At 44.2% G+C, this 7,120-nt stretch overlaps 1 long non-coding RNA gene across 1 annotated transcript in view; it reads right to left on the bottom strand.

The window, feature by feature from the left end:
* Positions 1-2,211: 2,211 nt before the first annotated feature.
* LOC137570410 (uncharacterized) overlaps positions 2,212-7,120 on the bottom strand; it is a 57,628-nt gene continuing 52,719 nt past the window's right edge. The window contains exon 4 of the long non-coding RNA XR_011031025.1: positions 2,212-2,612. This is a non-coding gene — a long non-coding RNA (uncharacterized lncRNA). The remainder of the gene's footprint in view (positions 2,613-7,120) is intronic.

Raw genomic sequence — 7,120 nt, 5'->3', positions numbered from 1 at the left:
CAGAAAGTGGGAGGGAGTCAGCTGACTCCGGGACAGAGAGGGAAAGTGAGAGAGCAGGCTCAGAGGGTAGAGACTAAAGTAAAGAAAATGAAGGTGGGGGAGGGGAGTGAGGTTTTGTTTTCTCCTAATCCCTTTGAGGTGCTGTCTTCATCAGAAAGTGAAATGGAAATACAGCAATCACCGTGTCTGAAAGTCCAGCAGCAAGTCCGGCTAGTGTGGTGAGGAAGACTGTGAGAGTGAGGGGGCGTTTGTAGGGTGTGTGGAGAGTTGGTTCATAAATCTTGAGGGTGTCCTGTCCAGAAGCATAGATACAGGTATGGGCATGAGGGGGAAGTGGAGGTTTTGATGAATAGAGCAACAGATTATTTTAGAATTTTGAAGCCTGAACAAGCGAAGATTATAAAAAAAGAAGTTTTGGAGAGGGTTAGATATAGTGCTGAGATGTTCTTGAGGGGTGTTGGTGTTCCAAGATGGTTAGAAAATAGAGTGAAAGAATATGAGTCAGAGGGGCGTCCTTTCTATGAAGTTGATACTTCATGGTGGATCTTGTTTATAGTGTATAATGATTGGCTTGCAGAAGAGAGGAGGAAGAAGTGATTCTTCCTGTGTATTCATGTATTATTGTAGTTTGTGATGTATGTAAATAGTTTTTCTTTTAATATGAAAAAAAAAAAAGCCGATGATGTGTTGGTCCAGTACGCTGAGTCTTGGTGAACAACTTGGAGGTTCAGGCTGTCTCGCCTTTTGGGGTGGAGTTAGTCTGGACCATTACTAAGGTAAAAAAAAAAAATCCAAAACAGTCTGTATGCATGTTGGATTATTATGGCTCTGTACAAATTAACAAACTGACACATCATTGCATTCCAGCGGTTCTGGAGGTGTGTATAGCTTCTAAGGGTAACGATAGTTGAATTATCGCAAATTCTTTCTGTTTTAAGAAAGCAAACTTTTGTTTTTCTTAACATTTTAGTAAGGGGGCTTTAAGGACCATTGTAGTCCCTCACACACTCGAATGAGTTCTGGTTCACCATGAGCTTGCTGGTTAGTCTGTACCTCTTATTGACATAAAGACAGCCAATTGTGACTTTTTTTTTTTGTAGGTAATTATGTAAACCATTACCTTACATTTTTTAATGGTTTCAACTATTATATCAAATATTGGGCTCTATTCTCAATGATTTTCCGCATGCGGAAATGCACTTGCGGTAAATTCCTGACTGAAAAAAAACCATCTTGACATTCACAAATGTTTACGCATGAAATTTACCGCATGCGTAAAATTTTACGTATTATATACCCGCATGCGTAAAAAATGCGATAAAAATTCCGCAAAAGTCGGTAGTTTCAGCAAAAAAATCCAAATTCACGAAAAAAAGAGGCGCCTTATTTCTGACTTAACTACCGAATTTTTATCACCTACTAGTACTTGGTGATATATTTCGCTTCCCATTGACTTAAATCAGAGGTCTCAAACTTGCGGCCCGCGGGCCGTTTGCGGCCCTCGCTACAATATTTTGTGGCCCTCACCGGCAAAAGCTTCCTTATAGTTCGCTTCAGTGCTCCCAAGTAATCCGCCGCATCCCCGCCGCTAAACGAGGGCTGCAGAGCCCCCAAATCGCCCGGGGGGGCAATCCGCCGGCATTTCCTGGAAGGGGCAGAGCTTTCAGCTTCAGCTCTGCCCCTCCTGACGTCAATCGCCGCCTCTCCCCTCTCTGTGAAGGAAGAGTGAGAGGGGCGGGCAGAGGCGGCGATGCGCCGCGATTGTGAAATTCCTTATGCGGCCCAGCCTCATACTGACTTTGCCTCCTGTGGCCCCCCAGGTAAATTGAGTTTGAGACCCCTGACTTAAATGGAGTCTGGAGCCTTGAGTGCTGTATTTGGTGGACTTAAATTTTTTTTTTTGGACAAGTTGTTTTGTGCAACTTTTTTTCCGCATGGTCTCCGCATGTTTACTATGTAATTACGCATGTTTCCCAAATTTTTTTACGCATGGTTCCCGCATGCGGGAAACATGCGGAACATTTTTAGTGAATGTGGAAATTTTTCGGTGTTTTCCGCAGGCGGTAAGTTTACGACCAAAAAAACATTACCGCACATGGTTTTGTGAATAGAGCCCATTGTCCTTGTTTTGTTTTTGTTTATACATGTTGTACTATGTTGAAGGTCCTTAAGGATTATTACTACTGCCATTAACATTAATTACCACAATAATTAGGTTCATGTTTTACAGTATATTTTTTCCTGTTATTTTTCTTAATTGGTTGTAAGTACATATTTGAGTGTCTGAGAAAATGAAAATAAGCAGCGAATAAAATCAACTTGATATTTGTGCGCAAGTTCCTTAAAGCTGTGAAGCTTACAAATCCGAGTCTGCCGAAGCTTTTACTGAAGATCAACAGCATTAAGATCAAAGCCCCCCATTCCCAGCTATGTACTCAGCGAAGTCGCTAATTAGGAACAGAAGGGTGCTTAGCTTATGTTTCTAGTGAAGTGTGAGTGATAATGTAGTAAGCGAGAGGTTGCTTCATACTTGAGTTATTCCACCCTTTTGTCATCTGGTCTATTTGCTTACAACTTTAGGCTTTTGGTTTAAAGTTGATAAAAGCAAAGCACTGCAAAAAAAAAAGAGAGAGAGAAAAAATTAAGTAAGGTATACTGACAGTGCAAACTCTAAGATCTAATAAAAGAAATATTTTTTAGTTAAAGATCCAACCAAGGCTCCCATTTTCCTTTTTGTGTTTAGGCAATTGATTTGTAAGCTGCAAGTTGTATACTATTAGCGGTTTGCATTACGTGATACTCGGCTGAGCTCAGGATTATAGATGAGATGCCCCTTTTTCTGCCTTGATGCCAATTTTTGTTGTAATTTGTATACAGTTTGAAATTAAACCAATCAAATGCGATTTTGGTTGGGATTTCGATTAGGTGGTGATTTCCGGACCTAGGCAATCCTTCACTCCTATTCACTTTGTGTACGCTATTAAGTTCACCTTTGCAATGTTTTTTTTTTCTTGACTTCTTGAAGCACATGGTACTTTACTCTTCTGTGTGGCCATTTCAAACTTATGGGTTTGTTTTATGAATTCCAGAATATTTTTTTTTTAGTACCTTAATGCTGACTGCATTATGCATTGAACATGGTGTCAAGTTGCCACTTGCCAATCTTTAGATTGTTGAACCTGTAAGGAAAAAAGTGCCCTGGGGAAGGGTGGGCGCTTACTTCTAGAGGGAAAAGCCTCTGGATCCTAAAGAGCCTCCCCCCATTGGTTGCAGCAGAGGGGATCCAGTGCTTGATCCCCCAAAGATCTCCTTTTCAGGGGCTTGTCGGTGCACGCATGCACACTAGCGGCTCTCCTCTTGAGGTCCAGTGGAAATAGACGAAGCTCGATTGGGTATGCTCCACTGCACATGCGCATACCGGCATTGGCTGCAAGTGTTGTTGTTTTTTTCAGGGGCTGCCAGTGTTGAATTCCCCACGTGAAGAGGACGGGGGAAGCCTCATTGGGATTGAGAGGCTTTTCCCCCCAAAGGCACTTTTTTCCGTACAGATTTTCTTTAAACACCCTCTCCAAATGTACTGGATATAAGCATCCCTGGACATCCGCCGATAACTCTGTAATGTAATGAATGTAATGATTGGACATGCTGGAAGACCATACATGGCCATTACTGTTCTACCAACTGCAATGGCTGCTTGCTCCAACATGACAATCCCCTCCATAGCACAGTGCACCCAGCTTGACCAGGAGTTGAGCATTGTGTCTCTACACCTCTCCAAATCTGCCACCCAAGATGATCTGTAGAGATTATTTCAGAGGAGAAATGTTTAAAGCATACATGTCAAACTCTGGCCCATGGGCCAAATCTGGCCCTCTGAGCCATCAGATTTGGCCCTCAGATGGTTTCCCCACTTTGTATTAAGTTTGTCCCACTTAGGATCACCAGAGAAGCTATATTGGAGGGCAAGCCATAGATCACCAGGGAATCCATTTGGGAAAGGGGGAAAGCACTAGACTCCAGGTAACTGGTATAGATGAGGGAGGTGGGCCACTAGACACCAGAGAACTGTATAAGGGAAGCAAGGGGCACTAGACATCAAGGAACTGTATAGGAGATGGAGGACCACTAAACTGTATAGGTGATTAAGGGAGACTATTAGATACCAGGGGACTTTATAAAGGAGAGATGTGGCCACTAGACATTGAGATTGGCCTGCAACTTGATCCCAGAGCTCAATTTTGGCGCACTTTGTATTTGAGTTTGACACTTCTGGTTTAAAGTGTGTAAGGACCCTTTTTTATAAAGTGCCTCCCCTGGCCCCAGTGTAGCACCGCCATTGTTTTTATTTATCATACAGATGTCAGTGGGGTGGAGGTGTGGGGAGTTGGAGAGAGGTGTAAAAAGTTTGGAAAACTGCCCGCACTCTTTATACAAGACAATGTTTAGAGCAAGGGATAGCTGTCTTTTTTATCCTGCAATTTAACTTTCTAGAAGGCTCCTCATTACTTTTTAATGTCATTCTGAAAATAGGAAAAATAAAACAACAATGAATGTCAGGGAGATTAAATTTGTCAGAGTTAGTGCCAGCCATTTGGTGTCACAGCAGCGTTGCTAAGAAAGGAACATTATGCACCAGGGAATATTTATTGCAGGAACCAGTAGAATACTCTATCTTTAGTGCTCCATTTTCCAATCATTTTCTCAGTGATGAAGTCATTTGCGATGTTTGGAAATTATCATAATGTCATCTAAAAGTTCTTTGGGTCTTGCAAATTAGCTGTTATCTGAAGATAATTATAATGCTGTATACCTGCGGATAGAGAGAGAGAGTACCAAAAGAGCAAATACAACTAGCGGGCATACTTTTTCTGTTTTGTTTTCTAAAGCCAAAAGTACTAATTAAAACTTGAATTTCTAGACTTTTTTTTTGTAGAATGCCTATGGTTCTTTTTCTTTAAAATTGAATGTCATCCTGAGCTCAACATGAAAGCCTAAATGTTTTCCTGGACCTTTGTAGGCAGAACTTGCTCATCATCTGTGTAGACTTTTTTGCCAGGCTGTAGAGATAAGCCAGGCAGCAGCAACTGCTTATACATACCTGGGGCTTCCTCCAGCCCCCTGCACACCGATCGCTCCCACGCCGTCTTCCTCCATCTCCTCATTAGGCTGGAGGAAGCCTGGTTAGCTAGGCCAGTTGGGGCCAGTCAGTGCTGGTGCAGTTCGCCCACGCCCACCCATCTTGCTCCTGTGGCTGGGAGTGTTCTGCGCCTGGGCAGTAGTAGCCTTGGGAGCACGGTGGGGTGTGAAAGTTGCCGGGCCACGCATGTGCAGTATGCCCGACTGGCCTAGCTAATGGGGCTTCTACTGTCCAAATGAGAAGGCGGAAGAAGACGGCGTGGGAGCAGTCGGTGTGGAGGGGGCTATAGGAAGCCCAAGATATGTATAAAACTTTGATATCCTTTTATCTCAGGTTTCCTTTAACCCCCCTGGTGGTATGATTGCTGCGGCTGCGCGGCCGCCAGGGTTTTTTTTTAACCTTTTTTTTTAGCATGTAGCTAGCCTAGCGCTAGCTACATGCTTCCCCCCTCCCTGCGGCGTCCCCCCGTCACCTCCGATCACCGCCGGCGCCGCTTGCCCATAAGGAAATCCCGTTCTGAATGGGATTTCCTTGAGGGCTTCCCCCGTCGCCATGGCGACGACCGGAGTGACGTCACACGGAGTCCCGATCCACCCCATAGTGCAGCCTGGCGGTGATTGGCCAGGCTGCGCAAGAGGTATGCGGGGGGGGGCCTGTTTAGCGGCGGGTAGCGGCGCATCTGCGGCGGGCGGCGGCGATCGGACCAAACACGCAGCTAGCAAAGTGCTAGCTGCGTGTTTGAAAAAAAAAATTATGCAAATCGGCCCAGCAGGGCCTGAGTGGCACCCTCCGGCGGCTTACCCTGTGTCCAGCACAGGGTTACCGCTAAGGAGGTTAAGGCAACTCGAAAAAAACATCTGAGACTTTTTCAGAGGCAGAACTAGAATGCACAGAGCCCTAAACCCTCCTGGTGGTGCCTAACCTTAAAGGACAACTAAAATGAGAGGGATATGGAGGCTGCCATATTTATTTCCTTGAAAACATTACCAGTTGCCTGGCTGTCCTGCTGATCCTCTGCCTCTAATACTTTTAGCCATAGTTCCTGAACAAGCATGCAGCATATCAGGCGTTTCTGACATTATTGTCAGATCTGACGAGATTAGCTGCATGCTTGTTTCAGGTGTGATTAAGACACTACTGCGGCTAAGTAAATCGGCAGGGCTGCCAGGCAACTGGTATTGTTTAAAGGGAAATAATATAATATGGCAGCCTTCATATCACCTCTGGTTCACTTTAACCTTTTTTTCCCCATTTTAACTACCTTTTTTGTCATGTAAAAAATATTCTATACTAGCCGTAGTACATCTTGTTGAATGATGCATATTAAAATGGTTACCACAGCCTCTACAGTTGTCTATTTGCACTTACTGTATATTCATCACTTTACTGAATGGTTGACAAACAGAAATAAAGAATTCTGATCTACTTTTAAAATACAAAGCAAACCTGTAAGGAGAAAAAAGTAAAAGTTAGATACTTACCTCAGTAGAAGGATAATCCAGAGAATTCCTGAGTCTTCCTTGACCCCTTCACTGCTGACTCCACCACTCCAGTCCATGTACGAGTGGGGCTGTAATATGCAAGCATGAGTAGCACAAAGTGGCACAGACCATACTCATGCATGCACAGTATGGCTTCAGTCATATATAGATGGGATCTCAGCCACAAAAGCATATCCAACAAGCCCTTGTTGGATTGGTTAGAGGGTTTCAGTGCTAGATTGGTGGGATCAAGGATGATGGGGGAAACATCTAGACTATCCCAGCTCCTCTAAGGTAAGTATCTAACTTTTAATGCTTGACCCACTTCAGGTTCACTTTAAATGGATTTAAGCATGTGTATGCTAGTAATGGACCAATGAACGTTTTAAAATGCCCCCCCCCTCCCCTCGCCACCGCTGCCGTTCCTGCCCCCCCCCCCCCCCAACACCACCACCACGCTTACTGCCTGGGAACAGCAGGGCCATGATTGGGGAAAGGGAAG

Source organism: Hyperolius riggenbachi, chromosome 4 (genome assembly GCF_040937935.1).
Source record: "Hyperolius riggenbachi isolate aHypRig1 chromosome 4, aHypRig1.pri, whole genome shotgun sequence".
Classification (NCBI taxonomy): Eukaryota; Metazoa; Chordata; class Amphibia; order Anura; family Hyperoliidae; genus Hyperolius; species Hyperolius riggenbachi.
The sequence above is the reverse complement of the archived record's forward strand: the minus strand, read 5'-3'. Positions and strand labels throughout refer to the sequence as shown.